Raw genomic sequence first — 17,500 nt, forward strand, 5'->3', positions numbered from 1 at the left:
AACGACACATCCCTGCCTCACACCCTTCTCAATTTTAAAAGGTTTAGTGCACACCCCTTGCCTCCCGTAGTGCACTACCGCCTCTGCCTCTACATACATTTGCCTTATGAATATAATTATCCCTGCTACAACTCCCATGACCTCCATGGAGGACCACAATTTACTGTGGTCCACACAGTCAAATGCTGCAGATAAATCCATGAAGGCCAGGTAGAGTTGTCCCTTCTTTGCTGTGGCATATTTAGAAGCTACTAATGTAAGATTAAGACTTTGATCAAGAGTCCCCCTTGCCTTCCTGAAACCGTATTGTACTGCTGCAAGGATATTATTTGCCTCCGCCCAATCTACTAACCTATTGAGCAGGAGTCTGTCTGAGCTGAGCTGTCAATTAAAGAGATGGGACGGAAATTTGCTGAGTTTGATCCGTCCCTCTTCTTGTACACCGGGATAATCACTGAGTGCTTCCGGGAGTTCAGGGGACCTGTTTTAACCAATGCGTTGAAGACAATGGTCAGCAGGGGCACCCATAGGGGTTTATTAGCAAGAAATAGATCCACTTGGACCCCATCTGGACCAGTTGCTTTCACTGCACAGGATTGGTACAGCGCAAGCTCGATTTCTTCCAGTTCAGACTTCAATAGGAGAGAGTCATTTTGGCTTGTAACATGGAACTCTACAATATTGTCATCCTTCTTTTGGAAAATGGCCTGGAAGTGTGATACCCATGTATCCTCATCAATATGCGAGTCCAGTGATGGACCACCTTTCTCTTGCAGGAAAGGGAAGTAAACCACTTCCCAAAATAGTTTGGTGTCCCTTGCGAATGATGCTTGCTTCTTCTTTCAACTGCTTCTTTCTTTTTTCCCTTGTTAGTTTATATGCCACCCTACAGCTACTAATTAAGTCTCTATTTCGTGGTTTAAGTTTAAGTGCATCTTTCAGCCTGGCTGCGGCTTGAGAGCACTCCTTATCAAACCAACGAGTTGTAAGGCTGGGCTTGATTTAAGGCTTTAAACAGTTTATTTGGGTTCTCATATGTTCCAGAATGCTTTCAAATGCAGTAGCTATCTGTTTTTCGTTAGCCTGAGGGTCTAGGCATAGGGAGACCTCCTGTCCATTATTAGTAATGATCTGGGCAATTAAGATGTTTACATCAACTTTGTCCCATCTCAAAGTGAATCCATTCTTTCTTTGAAGGATTGGATTAAGGGCGAGTACTCCACTCCTTGACATGTGCTCCTCCCATGCAAGACTACTGAAACCTACTGGCCTGCAACTGATTATTTGCCTGTCAGTGGAGCGAAGGCGATCACTCACACCTCACCCACTTCGTATGACGTCTACCAATCTAAGTCATGATTCTCAACAAACTATTCACTATCAAAGAAAATGCCATGTTGTATTGCACCCTGCAAGATGGTAAGGATAGGATTAACATACATGGTTCCAATATTGACCTACACTGCAGAAACCAGTTCATATGCTGTGTTAAGCCAAATTCTCAACAGAGCAGCGACCCTTCAGAAAACTGGTGTCCGTCACCAGGAACAGACACCACAAAGAACTCAGTAATTGACCATGCCTATTGGAGTTGCAACACTAGATAAGCTAGTCTAATCTTGTGAAGTTCTATGTATGTGGGTGTGTGATACAGGGGACCTTTAGCTCAATCCTTGATCTTGAAAGTACAATCAATTAGCCTGCCATTACATTGTCAATTGAGAGGTGGCCTACACATTTGATGCAGTGTGCTTCATATTTGTAACCTCTGTGGGTTTTATTCACTCAATGTTTTTTTGAGTTTGGCTTGGTTCTGGATGACTGGTTGGTGGTTTAGCATTCTGGTGAATCAAACGGGTGAGTGGACACAACAGAAAACTATTTGGTCATTGGTCCTCCATGTGTATGCACCAAGTTTTAAAAGTGAATGTGGTGCCCTGAGGTCAAGGGGTAGAACAGATTCACTAGAGAACTCAGTTTGTCCCACATAATGTTGATGATTGTGACAGGTTATCTTTGGTTAAGAGGTGCTTCTCTTTCTGAAGGAATATCTATCAATGACGAGCCCTGCCTTGTGGGTGGAGTCAATGTTCTGAAGCTATTAATACGTACCTATCTGCCTGAATGTATCAGTGTCCCTAGTCATTTTAGTGAGAAGCACAGGTCTTGTCAGATTTACAAGTTTCAATAACCTGTGTGGCAACCCTCTCTTGCTCTTAGTTTGCATGCCTATGTATACAGAAAAAGACACCATATTAACTTAAGTTAGTACCAGGGCCATAGTAGGACAATATTTCAACTGGAAGTAGTACAACATGATTTAATTTCTACCTTCTTGTGTTTCCTGATGTGTCTTTAGAATTTTCCTTTAGCTGGTTTCTTGGGCCGGAAGCAGGGTTTACAACTGATAAGCACCACAGCAGGTGTCTTGCTATGTTGCACTGGTATTCATAAAACGTAAATTCTACCAAGGCCTAGAAACAAGGCCCTCTTGCAACAAACTCATCTGTTACCTTAGGTTGGAAGAGGTCGTAGTGTCATGTGTGTAATGGGTAGCCGTTTCCTCCATTTTCCTACTTACACTTGCAATTCTCTTCCCCTTGATTATTTTGTTGCTGGCACTTTTGTTCCGTGATAATCATACGTACCCACATTGGGCAACTTATACAACATGTTTCTGCTCCTTTCCTCTACACTGGCAATGTCTCCATTCCCCAGCCAATGTACTGGGTATGCTCAACTCACTGGCGCGACCAGAAACGTCTCTGTTCACTCACACACCAAAATGTTTGTATGCCATGCCATGCCACCAAGGAAACCCTAAATGTATTGATAAAATTGTCCTTTTGGCCCTTTACCCGACCTTGGGGAGTCCCTATATGGAAGCACTTCACACTAGCTCTCAAGCTGGCATGGGGTTAGCTTGAGAGCAGTAGAGGAGTAGAGCAGTAGAGGAGCTTTCATTCAGTGCCAGGTGTAAACATAGGACCACTACCTGCCCTTAAAAAATGAAACGTAAACGGTTTATTTTGTTAACTGCATCCTGTTTTCCATTTAGGAAAACAGGCTGCATTTTTTTTTAAAACTGCTTAATTTAAAAGCAGTCCCAGACATGGAGGCCTGCTGAGCCCATCAGGCCACCATACCTGGGAGGGCCAGCCATTCCCAATTGGGTCAGAAATTGAGAGTGCCTCATGATTATTCATGAGGCATGCAATTTATGACCCTGTTGGGAATCGCAAACAGTGTCTCTGACACTGTTGTACATTGGCATTAGCAATTCGCAAATTGCGACTCGCTAATGCCAATGGTCGTACATCTGGCTTTATCTCCTCCAAAAAAGCAACAAATGGGTAATCTAGATAAGCAACAATAGCTTGCAGAGAAAAAGGTTTTTATGTACATATGAGACCCTACGAGAAAGCAGGAAGATATCCATTTTCCAAATGAAAGAAAGTAAGAGAGGATAGGAATCATAAAATTATACAGTGTCAGAAAAGCATAGAAAGAAGAGGAATGATGACGGACAAAAAGCGAAAGAAACTCTGGAGAGTATTCTACAAATCCTTACTAGAGCACTGTGTTCTTTTTTCCTCAGAGGGTGGGAACAGCAACGCCTGGTCCACTTGTGAAGGCCTGGAAAAGACAGGGGTCAACAAGAGTCTGTCCTCTTGAAGTTCCTTATGCCCTCTTGGCCAAACTTCAGAGTAACAATCCTGGACGTTCCTGGAGAAAGAAGAAACAACCTTACTATTTACATCAGGTTTCTCTGAAAGTTGTTTTGTTCAATGAATAAATAGACTTTTGAAAAACCAACTCAAACATTTGGTATTTATTACAGAACTCCCAACAGAAGTGGTGTCAGAAGTGAGAACCATACAGCTGAATGACAGCAAAAATGGAGGCCATAGTACACCTGCTCATAGAGGGATGGCAGAAGCTTAGATGCACTTTATGCAGTTCTTGAGGACCACTGAAGAGGATGATGCCACTTTACAGCAAACTCAAGATAGTCACCTGCAACAAGTCTCTGAGAATTAAGCCCGGCTGACGACTACCTTGTCACAAAATAGGGATCGGGTTCCCAAGGAACTCGCAGTTGCTCTTCAAAATGTACCTTGGAGAAGGTCCTGCAGCATTCTTCATACATTTTAAATGGGCCACCCAGAGCAGTAATTGGCCCCCTGATCGCTTAGGTCTTTACTTAGCTCTTCTGGTAGTTGGAAAAATCCATGCCACCTATCAATCTGTTAGCACTGCTGGAACCACTCCATATCAAGAAATTAGGAACTGTAAATTACAATGGTTGCGAGTAGATGAGAAAACATACTGATTACACTTTAGAGAAGAATGAGGCATTCCTCAAGATACCCCCTGAAGTGTATTTTTAAGTTAATGGATGCTACAGGACACTGGTTAAAAACTGACAAGCCCTTCAAAGAGGAAATAACGAACAAGATATAACTACAACAAGGTTTGGGGGCTCTATCTGCAACCACCCAAAGATGGTTAAGGTAACATCCTATTGAACAAGCCATTGAGATGGCTAATACCTTTTCACATGCTCAGGCTAATAAAGGCGAAACAGAAGACAACAATGAAAACCTTAGTGCTAGATATAGGGGAGAGTCTTCTGATGTACGCCTCCATCCCAGGTGCAGGTTTCAGCAGTCACAAATCCCAATCCTAGAACTCCAACAGTTGTGGATATATATATATATATATATATTTATTTTACCTACGGGGGTCACCAGTAGGTAGTTATATTTGGGACCTAGTTTCCATAGGAAAAGCATTTTTGACTCGCCTATAACCTTAGCGTACTTTGACCAATCTTCATGACATGTTCCAAACGAAGTTTTAGGTAGATTCTGGTTGTCATGGAAAGTTTAGGGGTGATCCGTGCAGTGGGGACCGAGAATTTGGGGCATGATATAAGGGTGCGTTTGTAATATTAATTCCTATAGGAACATTTAGCCACACTTTCAGCCCGAACCGCTGATTGGACTTACACCAAGTTTGGCAGGAAAGTAGATGTTTGTTCAAGAAAGTGCCTTTTGCCCATTTTGTGTAAATCTGTTTAGTAGTTTTTGCGAAATGTAAGCCGAAAGTTATACGGATATCTCTGATCCTGGATATTTCGCAATGGTATTGTTATTAATCCTGAATGCACGCACCAAAGGGAATGCTCTGATTGGCTGGACAGACTCTGAACAGAAAGTCGCCATTTTACGGCTTGGGAACAGTTCCCGGGGCTGAAATATCTGAATAAGCTACCATAAGGGGTCAGAGTAGAGGTACTCTCACCCCATATTTGAGAAATGGGGGTGTTAGTGACACAAGCTATGTATCCCAAATTCTTTTTTTTTTTAATTGTGCTTGATATTTGCGATGATGCTGCTCTTTTCAGTGCCCCCGCCCCCCTTCCCCCGAGTGCCGTCACAGGGATGTGGCAACCATCGCACAGTCATCATGAAGATTAGTGGGAATATAAAACAATATCAGTGAATCATAAATATGCATTATTATGGAGATATTGAGATTCTGTTTTTATAGAGTTATTTATATAATGAGTTTTCTACTGTGATGGTTAGAATTAATGATATAATGATCATTTTTTAATGTAGTGGTGGCTATTGAATTCCTACTTTTGATTTCCGCTTTCGCAACATAAACGTGGGGATCTAGATGACCAACATCATTGCGATCTCCGGCCTAACCACGAAAATGTAAAATAAGTTTTAGAGATGGCTTTTAAAGAAACTTAGTGCAAAAGTATGAGTGTAAACATGCTTTGAAAGAACTATGTATATAGTAATGTGTGTAGTGCAAGGTTCAGAATGGATTTTTTTACATATTATTTTTGGATGTGTTGGTGGTCATTGAATGTTTTTTTTTTCTGTTTTCGCGACATCGCATGCAGATCCCCAAAAGCTAAAAATAAATAAATGACTTTTAGAAAAAAAGTCACATTATTTCAGGTACTAGGATGGCTCTGACAAGAGCTGTTGCGTTAATTGTATGTATATGGCTACTAGACAAGACCGAATGCAGAGTTTCATGTTACTTAGAAACACACTGTTGCCTTCATCTGTAAGGTGCACTCCATCATTTCTATAAATTCCATGCATGTCAAAATGCAGATTCTTGTTATAAAAAGATACAGCCCATGATTGGTCCTGCTGCCTATGCCACCAGGGGAACGAGACTTTGCTCCATATTGTGTGCACTTGTCCTATGTTGATGGCCCAAGGAAGATTGCTATAAAGATGGGAGTTCCTCACCCGGGAAATTAGGTCTTGTTGGCCTGCACTGGTGAAGTCCATAGACCCATGCAATACAATCCTGAACATTAGATTAATCCAGCTGTTGAATATATATTTTTTTAATTATCAGCATAGAGGGTGGATGATGGGCAATTTAGCGGGGGTTCCCGACTCTAACTATAGGACTGATAACATTTGTAGTCTTTAGGGTAAACCTCACATCAATAGGTAATTTTTAAGAATGGGCGGGCTGCTAGGGACCGCTGTAATTAGCAGTTCCCTAACCCGCCTTGCTAAGATGATTACTTTGTTTAAACTTGGCACTTTAATGACGCATAGTTTTGAACATCTGCACTTTTACAGGGGGAAAACATGGCCCATCTAGTACCGCATAAATACTCGCCCCAGTCCCGCACAATACTTTGAATTATTTATAGCGACTTATGTATATAAATGTATGTCACCCGTATGGTAATTTCGCACTTTGCACATTAGGCATATGCCCAGACTTCGATCAGCCATTTCTGGCAATTATCCTAACCTGATACCTTTACTTACATATGTAGGAAGGAAAGCCAAGGAAAGTGAAGGTCAAGTGACAGGATGTTCTGTGCTCGAAATAGATGTATGATAACAAATTGTTTTAATTACTTTTGCATGCAGTTTTAAATTATATGAATTGTATGATCTAGTTTATGGTTTTAATTGACTAATAAACTTATATATTACAGCCCATGCAATGGTCTCTAAAGAATGGAGAAACAGTTTTACTAACAACATGTTTCCTGGATTTGTCAAGCTGTGGACCAAATTGATTGACCACTCCCATTTCTGTCTTTGGCATGTATTCGAGTACACTAAGACAGTGTGAGGGAAAGGCGACATCAGTTTTGCAAAGGTTTCTTTCATTAGGATTTCCAGCCCTACCGTAGTCAATGTGCCTAGGTTATTGCCACCACTGTGCACAATCATGAGGTGAGGAACTTGGGAATCCACAATGAATTTAACCAAAGCCAGCACCTGATGAAACTTTAACCCTCTCTGGCCAAACCAAGTAATCTGCACATTTGGCAAACCCAAGTCCCTGTCAGTACCTTACTTTATTTGCAGCCTCTTTAGCCCAATATACATAGCGGTTGGCAATGATCCACACACTAAGCATTTTCAAGTGAAGGAGCAATAGTAGTCAGCAGCCGCGGCCCGTGGAGGAAGTTACGGTGGGGCAGGAAGGCGGGGCGGGGGGGGGGGCAGGGTGGGGGTTCTAAAAACCGGAATATGGATAATTGGAGGTAAGTAAACCATTTAATAAATAAAACGAATTTTGTGGCGCGCCCTGCATCGCAAAATGCGATGCAGGGCGCGCTACGAAATTTGTTAAGAGTGCTAAGAGCGCATGGGGGGAAAGGTGTTAAAAAATTTTAAGTTGAGTGATGATTTAATTATTGGCAAGCTTTCATTTCCAAATTAGAACTGTGTAATAACTGTTGGTCAGCATTTAAATAAAAAAGAAATTTAAGCTAGCTATAGGTTTGAACTACCATTTTTATTTGCGATATCTCTGTAATCATCACGAAAACGCAACCTCGTTTTGAAAGAGAGGGAAAGGGTTACTGAATGCTAACCATTCACAAGTGGAGATGCAGTAGTCTAAAATGAAAGACATGATTTAATTTGCTGCCTTTCTCATGATAGAGAGGAAAGTTGAAGAGGTTGCCATTTTAGAGTTGCTTTCAATGAGAGTGGTGTACCATTCTTGTGCTTAGTTTTTACAAATCTTCACAGTGTCCAAACTATCCAGAAAGAGCTAAAACAACAATATTATCTATGAACTCAATTCACTGGTATGTATATACATTTTAATTATATAAAAACTGTACATTAGAAATTAAGATGTATATGGGAGTTTAATTTAAAAAAGAATATCTCAGTGATGTGAAAAAAATATATCAGATGAACTATCTAGCATAGAGTATGTGTTTTAGATGTTAGTACTGTTGAAAATTACCATGAGCAATGCCTCTAACAATGACCGTGTTTTAATTGTCTAAGCATTATGTGCAGAATAGATACATCTATATTATTTGCATTCTGGGAGCTGTGGTGGTTTTAGTCACATTATTAAATAAGAGTACTGTAGTCATGAATAAAATATACAAAAATGTGCTGCGCTTGTATATAAATTATAAAGTAGTAATACTTGTTAGGTATGTATTAGGAAGTGTTTGACAATGTGGATTTTTAACTTATATGATCGGTTTCCATATGTTTAGATGGTGATATATTGTTTTTCTGTTTGCAGATAGTTATATGTACGAAGAGACTGTTGAAATTATTTAAAGATGCAGAGAACTATATATTTTTGGAAAGATGGCCTAAAGGTGTATATCTTATGAAATCACGTATATGTTTACATGGTGATCCATTTTCTTAAAGGCTGTTAAAAATGTCATGTATATAGTGAGGGTGGTACATTTCTTTCAACATGATCTGTTTAAAATTGGGGATGGGTAATAGTAAAGAATGTCTTTTGAGAGTTTGTGTGAGAGCTTCACTTGGCATATAACTTTTCCTTGAAAAAATTCTGTATATATGTTTTAAAGACAAGTAATACGTGTGAAATGATACAGGTATGCCATTAGGAAAGGTTTTTGTGCTTTCAAAAAGGTGACAATTGTTGATTTCAGTTTTAGAAATGTATTGATGCATGTGGACGCGGAGTAACAGAGCAATGTATACTCTTAGAGAGCCATGTATGAAATTATATATCAATTGTGATATCTAGACTTATTCAGTCGCCCAGGCAGTACAACTGCACTCTTCCGATCACGCAGGCACTAATTATGTACTCTTCTAGAATCGTGCCAACATTGGCGAATTCTGCTCATTAATAACTGCTACAGCGCCTATAGCACAGGAGTCCCTCTGCAATCAGGCAACAAGCTTTAAGAAGTGGCTTGAATCCGCCAGTGATAGAATTGCCCCCATTAAGAAAATCAAGATTAAGCGTCCCCATGACGCCCAACGTTGGATCTCTGATGACATAAAATCAAAGAAATTAGCCGTAAGGCGAGCTGAACGTAGTTGGAGACATGATTATTCTTTAGACAAAAAGGCCACTTATGTAACTCAGCTCAAAGAATACAAAAACACTATCCTTCAGACTAAGGCAGCTTACTTCTCCTCAAAAATTGTAAACTTGGCTAATAAGTCCAAGAATATTTTCTCCATAGTTGATGAGCTCGCTCAACCGGATAGAGTCATGGCGAAACCTGTTCCTGGCAATCCTTATGTGATTCTCTTAAACTTTTACTTCATTTACGAAAATTACCACCATCAAGGCTAGCATCCCTACCCTCATCTCTTCTACAACCTCCCCAATCATATATAAAAATCCACTCCTATTTGATCAAATTCCCCCAATCTCAAGGGAAGAATTCCTTGTTTTACTTAAAAAAGTTGGATCTGGCTCCCCCACTGATTGCTGTCCTCCACATATTTTAAGAAAAGCTTTTCTCAATTGTCCAGACCCACCCCTCTCATTCCTGAACAACTCTCTTAAACTAGGCATTGTCCCCGATACCTTTAAAAGCGCTGAAATTGTGCCGATCCTGAAGAAGCCCACCTCTGATCCCCTGGTCCTTAGCAATCACCGCCCCATTTCCATATTACCTTACTTAGGCAAAATTCTAGAAGCCCACGTAGCAAACTGTCTCAGCTCCTTCATTGAACACTCTCCCTTCCTGGACTCCCACCAAGCAGGATTTAGACCTGCACACTCAACGGAGTCAGTCATCCTTGCAGTCTTGGATGAACTTAGAAGGGGGCCGACAAAGGCCTTACCCAGGCCCTGGTACTCCTGGAACTGTCAACTGCTTTTGACACGTCAATCATGGCCTCCTGATCGACCTTCTCAGCAATGCCAGGGTCTGCCGTTGAAGTGGATCTCTTCTTTTATTAGTAACCAATCTCAAGCAGTTCGCCTTGCCAATTTCTCCTCCAAAAAAATGAAACTGACCTGCAGGGTGCCCCAGGGTTCCTCCCTCTCGCTCCCTTTTTTTAAAACTTTTACTGGTTACCCTTAATTTGGTCTAAGTGTGAAAGAATGGTCGAAACCTTTAAGTATGCTGACGACCCTCAGCTGGTGTTTGACATCAATTCTTCCACCTCTTCAGTGTCTAATTTCCAGTCCACCATGAGCTTTATCAGAGAATGGATGAACAACAACCAACTGAAACTAAATCCTGATAAAACCGATCTGATTCTCACTAGAGGAACTGCTAACCCATGGAACTCTAATTTTTGGCCTCCACTGCTGGGCATCCCGCCACTTCTAGTAGGCTCCGTTAAGAGCTTGGGGATTGTGATCAGTAATGATCTGTCCATGAAAGCCCAGAATGGCTCAGTGATCTCTGCCTGCTTTTTCCATCTGCATAGAATCCGGAAGCTCCGTAGATTCTTGACCCAGAGGCCTTAACTCTGGTTATTCTAGCTTTGGCAATCTCACGCATTGATTACGCCAACTCACTATATGTTGGCATCCAGCATATCCATTACATTGCTTGCAGCTGGTGCAAAACTAAGCGGCCAGGTTATTCTATCGTCAGCCCAGACATCATCACGTTAGACCTCTGATGAAGAGTCTACACTGCCTTCCCATGGCTAAAATTGTGCCTTTAAGCTGGGATGTACCATCTTTAAAGCCCTCGCCGGGAAAGGCCCAGCTCTCATTTCTTCAAGGATCCAGCGCTATATCCCTTCTCGGGAACTGCGTTCTTCCACTCTGAACTTGTTGGCAACTCTCTCATTTAAACGCAAAAAAACATGTGAACTCGCTTCCTGTGGGATTGAGGTCTGTGACTTCCTATGCACAGTTCAGGGAACAGCTCAAGACTAGGCTGATTTCCCAGGCATATGAGAAAGCCAACTGTCCCGTCGATGCTGCCACCCCTTGTTCTCAGCACCATGAAACCGTTTGGTGTACACGCACTTAATAAATATTTTAAACATAACATAAATAAATATTTTTAACATTGAACTACACAGGCAACCACCATGCATTCATCCAATCACCCAGATAGTAGCACTATAGGTATGTGAATGCACAGTCACCAACTATGTAGAAATGAGACCACCAATGGAGCTCATACATACTCAGGGAATCTTGCAGGCACTACTTATTTTCTGAGGGAATTACGTAGGCACTATCTATGCACTCATCCAATCACCCAGGAAGTATTGTTGTACTCATTACTCACTAAAACTTGTAAATACATGTGTTTGTGGATATGTACTCTTTTAGAACCATCTGGTGAATTATATATGTAAGTTGTCACACACTGTATGTATGTACTCAGAAGAATTAGTGAGCTATATGCTGTGATACAGTGGTAGAGAGGCATGGAAATAGCTCTTGTGTTGCGTTATCGGATTTAGGAGTATTGAGACACTGTATGTACTTTTACCCTTTGGTTGATGTTTATTTCAAAATGTACTCCAAAAGACATAAAGTGGTGTTTTACCGTGAATAAGTGAGAACTGAGATGTGGTGCAGCTGTGTTGTAGGATAGAGTGCTATAATATTAAAAGGTAAGTAATAAGTTAAGTTTTGTGTTTTGATTTGGGATTGGTACATTGAAGTAAGTACTTGTAGTGATATCAGTAGGTTAATTTTTAGATTTAAAACTGCAACATAACATAGAAGCATTTTTGTATTATGTGTAAGCCAGTAGTAAAGTAGTTGGTACATTGGCTAGAAAAAAATTCAAATATTGTTTTGTTTTTTACAGAACAATATCTGCATAATTACAGATATATTGCCAACAAAAGCTTGAATGGAAAAGGAACAGAAGCAAGTACTGTATCTATGCAGATCTGAGACTCCAAAGGGGTAACATTAATAAAAAGTGGTGAATGAAAAACAGAGCTATTGGTAAGACGACAAACACATTTTGTCCAAAAATATATAGGTAAACATTTCCAAAGTGTTGGAGATGGCCCTTTTTGCATGGTTCTCCCCAAACTTTTTTGCTTCTTCCTCCTATTTCTGCCTGACCTGTTGTTGTTGGTTTTAGGACGCTGGCCACTTTCCCACTGCTAATCAGTGCTAAAGTGCATATGCTCCCTGTAAATTGTGTTATGGATTGGTGTTTCCATGATTGGCATATTTGATTTACTTGTCAGCCCCTAGTGAAGTGCACTGAGTGTGCCAAGGCCTGTAAATCAAATGCTGGTAGTGGGCTGCAGCACTGGATTGTGCCACCCACCCAAGCATCCTGCAAATGTAACTCTGGTCTGCCATGGCAGAGCCTGTGTGCAGTCTGGGACTGCCATGTCAACTTCAATCAGGGGTTTATAAAACACGCTACTCGCCCGTGAGGGTCCCACTTGCCAGACGATAGCCTTCCCTTTTCTTATATGTCAGTCACCCCTAAGGTAGGCCCAAGGTACTCCTGTGGGCAGGATGCAGTGTATGTGAAAGGTAGGACATGCCCAGATGTGTGTGGCATGTCCTGATAGTGAATTACTGCCAATTTTGTACATTACTAATGCAGGGCTACCTGTTCCCATAGAACAGAATGGGGAGTTTGTTTATAACATCTTATAAACATAACTGACCCTGGGAACAGGGTAGAGAAATAAAGTTCAGTATGCCTGAACTCAGAATCTAAAGATGCATCTTTTAGTGAAGGTGATGTTTACATTCTATGTTTAAAAATACCACTTTTAGAAAGTAGGTCTTTTCTTGCTTAGCCATCCTGTGTGCCTCTGCTAGGATGTGTATTGACTGCCTGGATTTGGAGTGACAGGGGCTAGGGGCGAGCAGTGGCTTCAGAGAGTCTAGATGGGTCAGGGATAGGCTGAATAGACCTGGGCTGCATTCAGAGTAGTGGGAGGAGCTGTCACTAGCACCTAAATAGGCCCGTCTGAATTTAGAGTGGTGGGAGGAGATTTCACTTGGACCTGAATAGGCCCTGTCTGCCTTGGACAATGCTGTCTCTGCCTCCTGCTGGGAAGCTGGGCCAGGGAGTACCTAACTGGTTTGGAATAAGCTCAGACACTCTCTGCCTGAGAGGACAAGGGAATTTGGAGTAAAAATATTGGGGCCCAGAACTTTAGAACTCTTTTGGACCAAGAAGACTGCCAAGAAGAAGAGCTGGAGAAGCTGTGAGGAGGAACTACCACTTTGCTGAGTGCTTTGCTGTGTTGGCCTGCAGTGGCTGCTTCTGTCTTGGGCAGTGAAAGGACTGGACTGAACTTTCTGCAACTTCTTTCTTTGGGTATCTTCAAGGGCTTGAGTTAGAGTTTGCCTCCTGTTCAAGAAGTCTCAGAAACAGCAAAGTCTTCAAGTTCTTCTGTCATCAGCACTGGGGACATGTGTGTTTTGTGCTGCAACAGAAGAAAAAGCAACAAGACGCAGTCTAGGACCCTGCTGCCGACTCCGTGTCCTGAAGGCACCGCAGATGGGAACCGCCGCAATGCCGCACTGCCGCACTGCGAACCTGGTCTCACAGATGACCGCCACCAAGCCGCTGCTTGGTGGCCACCAAACCCTTAGAAGTTCACTGAAAAAAAACAAAGGTAACAGGGCTGTTATATTAGGCTCAGATTTCACACTCACAAAACCAGAGTATTTCAGCAGTTCTAGTTAACTGAACTAACTATAACTTGCACAACCGCAAGCACTGCTTATGACCTCACATATTACATCAGCCATCAGTGATGTCATTTGATGGTCATCAGTGATGTCACTGACCATGAGATGAGTGATAAAATATGTGATGTCATAACAGGGCATTGCAGGAGGAGAACGTTATATTTAGCCCAGCTAACTAGAACTGCTGAATTTCACTGGTTTTGAATGAGTGAAATCTGAGCCTAACTAGAATGTCTCTGTAACCTTTTGCTTTTTTCACAGAATTTCTATTATTTTTTTAATTGTATTTCCTGAATGTAAAAACTAACCTTTGACAGTGAGTGTGTGAGTGAGTGCATGAGTGTCTCAGTAAGTCTGTGAGTGGGTATGTGAGTTTCTGAGGGCTGTTTTGCCCTCTTCTGCACTGTTTTGCCTTTTCTACATGTTTTTCTGCCCTTTTTTTCGCCTATCCTGCTCATTTTTCTGCCCTCTGTTTTGCTCCTTTCTGCTCGTTGCTGACCTCTATTTTGCCTCGTTCTGCTCATTCTCACCTTTATTTTGCCTATTGCTGCTGGTTTCTGTTTTCTATTTAGCCTCTTTCTGCTAATTTCTGACCTTTATTCTGCCTCTTTCTGTTTCCTTTGGACCTTTATTCTGCCTCTTTCTGCCTTTTTCTCACCTTTATTTTGCCTTTCTCTGATCATTATTTTGCCTCTTTTGGCTTGTTTCTCACCTTTATTTTGCCTTTTTCTTCTCTTTTCCCCTGGGACTGCAGGGGGAGCCTCAAGGCATGCTGGAACCTAAGTGTTTGCTTTTGCTTGGTGGGAGCTATCAAAGATCCTGAGTGGGCACCGACGGACAGGGCAGGAACCGGCCCTGGGAGTTTGTGGTCCCCAGGGCCATGTATGGCTCTAGGAGAGCAGCCACACAGCCCCCATCCTTTCTTGTGCACAGGCCGCTCCAGGGATGTGGTGGCCAGGGGCCGAGATCGGCCTGGGAGAGGGGCAATGCGGCCTCTCTCCCATTCTTAAAACATATTTGAACCTGGGGAGGTGGTGGGCCCTAAGGCCCAGGGAAGTCTGTGGGCCTTCCCATTTTGGGTTATTTAGTCCTAGGGAGGTGGTGATCTCCGGGGCTCTAGGGCTTTAAGGAGGTGGATGGTCCACCCCCTCTTTTTTTTTTTAACCAATGCCCCTGGGACCTGGCCCACCAAGGGGCTTTATAAAAAAACAACCACAGGAGTATATGCTTTTTTTGCTGCGATTTGCTGCTTGGTCACATTCCCGCAGTTTTTTTTTTAAGAGAGCTGTTTAGCCCTGTTGGGGTCACAGGCGGACGCAGGACCACAGTTAGGGGGTCAGAGAATTCTTATCATGCCCGTTTTCCTTTTATGTTTTTTGTGGGACTCAGCTGAAGGTGTGTCTCAACATGGCTGCCAACACCTGGTTGAAATGTTGGCAGCCAATCAGATTTAAACAAACTGTTGGATCCTCAGAGAATCCACCTCCCTAAATATAAAATTTGTTTTTTGTTAATATCTCAAAAACTACTTAATAGATTTACACCAAATAACAAAAAGGGCTCTTTTTGGACCAAGTGCTACTTTTCTGCCAAATTTGGTAGAATTCAATCCAGCGGTTTGGGCTGTAGTTGAGACAAAAATATCTATAGGAATTAACTTATATATTTTTTTACGCTCCCGCATGCACTGGACGCACAAATAAACAAGCACGGACAACTTCTTGAGCTGGTGCCAGATATTGCTTTGTTTAATTTAAGTTAAAGTGCAAAGCTCCTTTATGACGCGTTTCGGGCCTCCTGGCCCTTGGTCACATGACTGCATTACGTACATGTAGAGTTTTTATTGGTGGGACTACCCTCACCTGACCGTGCATGTAACAATAATAGTAGAGCTAGAGAAAACACTCTTTCTTGTGGCAAAATGATACAGTACAAAACCAGTATAACACATTTAGGTAGTTAATACATTACAATCATGTATAAATACCTCTATTTATAAATAATTTTTCTTTGATTGTGTAAATGAGTTGAATACAACATCACATCAATTGTTGTGAATATCATAGCACAAATGCTGAAATCACTGTGCTGCATCAACCTATTAAAAACTGTTGTATATTGTACATTATAAAGGCCACATAGAAATAAATATTAAAACATATTAAATATAAATAGCTGATAAAAAGTAACAATATCTGTGCAAATACTGCATTTGCAAAGATTACAGACCTCAAATGGCCATATCAACTATTATTATTCAAAAACATAGCTCTCATATATAGTCACAATGTGCAAAAAATATGTGCAAAAAGTGCATAAACCTTAAAAGTGTCTAAAGTGCTGGATAATATAAACATATATTTCAGACAGCGGGAGGCAAGAAAATATTTATCATTTAGACAGAATTAGTCTGCAAACGCCACGTTTTACTTGACATAGGGAGCCCCCTTAAAAAAAATATAGACTGAGTATAGAAATTTTGAGTCAATGTACCAAACATTCGGGCTACCAAGGCCACTAATTCAAAGCGATAGTATAAAAGTAGATGGGTGCTGTTTGTATGCCATTATATAATCAACAGAATATCTACTGACAGGTATAACAGAGATCTAAGCTATCACATGATCTTTATTCCCTTTTGAAACAGGCAAAAGCTTTTCGTATCGTGCAACAGATCTAATACCAATTTAAAACCAATTTAAAAACATGGATAAAAATGATCATGTGAAGATATCCGATGACATTAGTACCTTAGTAGAGGCATAAAAGTATAGGAAGTTATGCATATCCTTCCTTGTGTTAAGGCCATGTGGATACTTACTGTGAAGCTCGATAATATACTTTGACTCTAATTGGCGTGCCTGCTTCTCTCTGTTGCCTCCTCTCTGGTCTAGTGGTACTGTATCTATCACAAAATATTTTAAACAGCTAAGACCGTTCCCATGTTCTGATTTAAAATGTTGGGCCACCGGGTCAGTCGGATCAGAATTTACGATGGCCTGTAAATGTTGCAAGATACGAACATGTACCTGTAACTTGGTGCTCCCTATGTATTTGTAGCCACAGTTACATTCTAAAACATAGACCGCATATTCTGACCTGCACGTGTAATGTCCTTTTAGCTCTATGATGGTAGAAGAGAAAGGCGTAGTGTATGAACTGGTATTGATTCCAAATTTACATGCACGACAGGTGCTACACTTATAAAAACCTTTTCTCGGAACCAGCCAACTAGTGTTATTGTCCAGTTCTGGACGGGTTTTAACCAAATCGTTATGCATGAAATATGCTTTTCTAAATGTAAACGTGGGTTTCTCGGGGAGCACTGTTTTAAAAGTACTGTCTGTTAATACTATAGGCCATTGTTTCATGATTATAGCCGTAATCTTGTGGGCTTGTTTACTATACTTGGTAATCAGTCCACACTGTATAGTATCTGTATTGGTATCATCACTACTGCCCTGATTTAGCGTGTGCTTGGCTTTGACTTTTTCGCACCTTTAAGTAAATCTAGTCTATTCATTTTGTTGGCTTTTTCATGGCTGCATCTAATTTAAAGAGTTGTAACCTCTTTCTAAAA

The 17,500-nt window shown here is 41.2% G+C and overlaps 1 protein-coding gene across 1 annotated transcript in view; it reads right to left on the reverse strand.

The window, feature by feature from the left end:
* TMEM45B (transmembrane protein 45B) overlaps positions 1–17,500 on the reverse strand; it is a 266,178-nt gene that overhangs the window by 161,519 nt on the left and 87,159 nt on the right. The window contains exon 2 of the mRNA XM_078681977.1: positions 3,572–3,726. The gene's annotated coding sequence lies outside the window, so the exon portion shown is untranslated. The remainder of the gene's footprint in view (positions 1–3,571; positions 3,727–17,500) is intronic.

This window comes from Lissotriton helveticus, chromosome 3_1, assembly GCF_964261635.1.
Source record: "Lissotriton helveticus chromosome 3_1, aLisHel1.1, whole genome shotgun sequence".
NCBI lineage: Eukaryota > Metazoa > Chordata > Amphibia > Caudata > Salamandridae > Lissotriton > Lissotriton helveticus.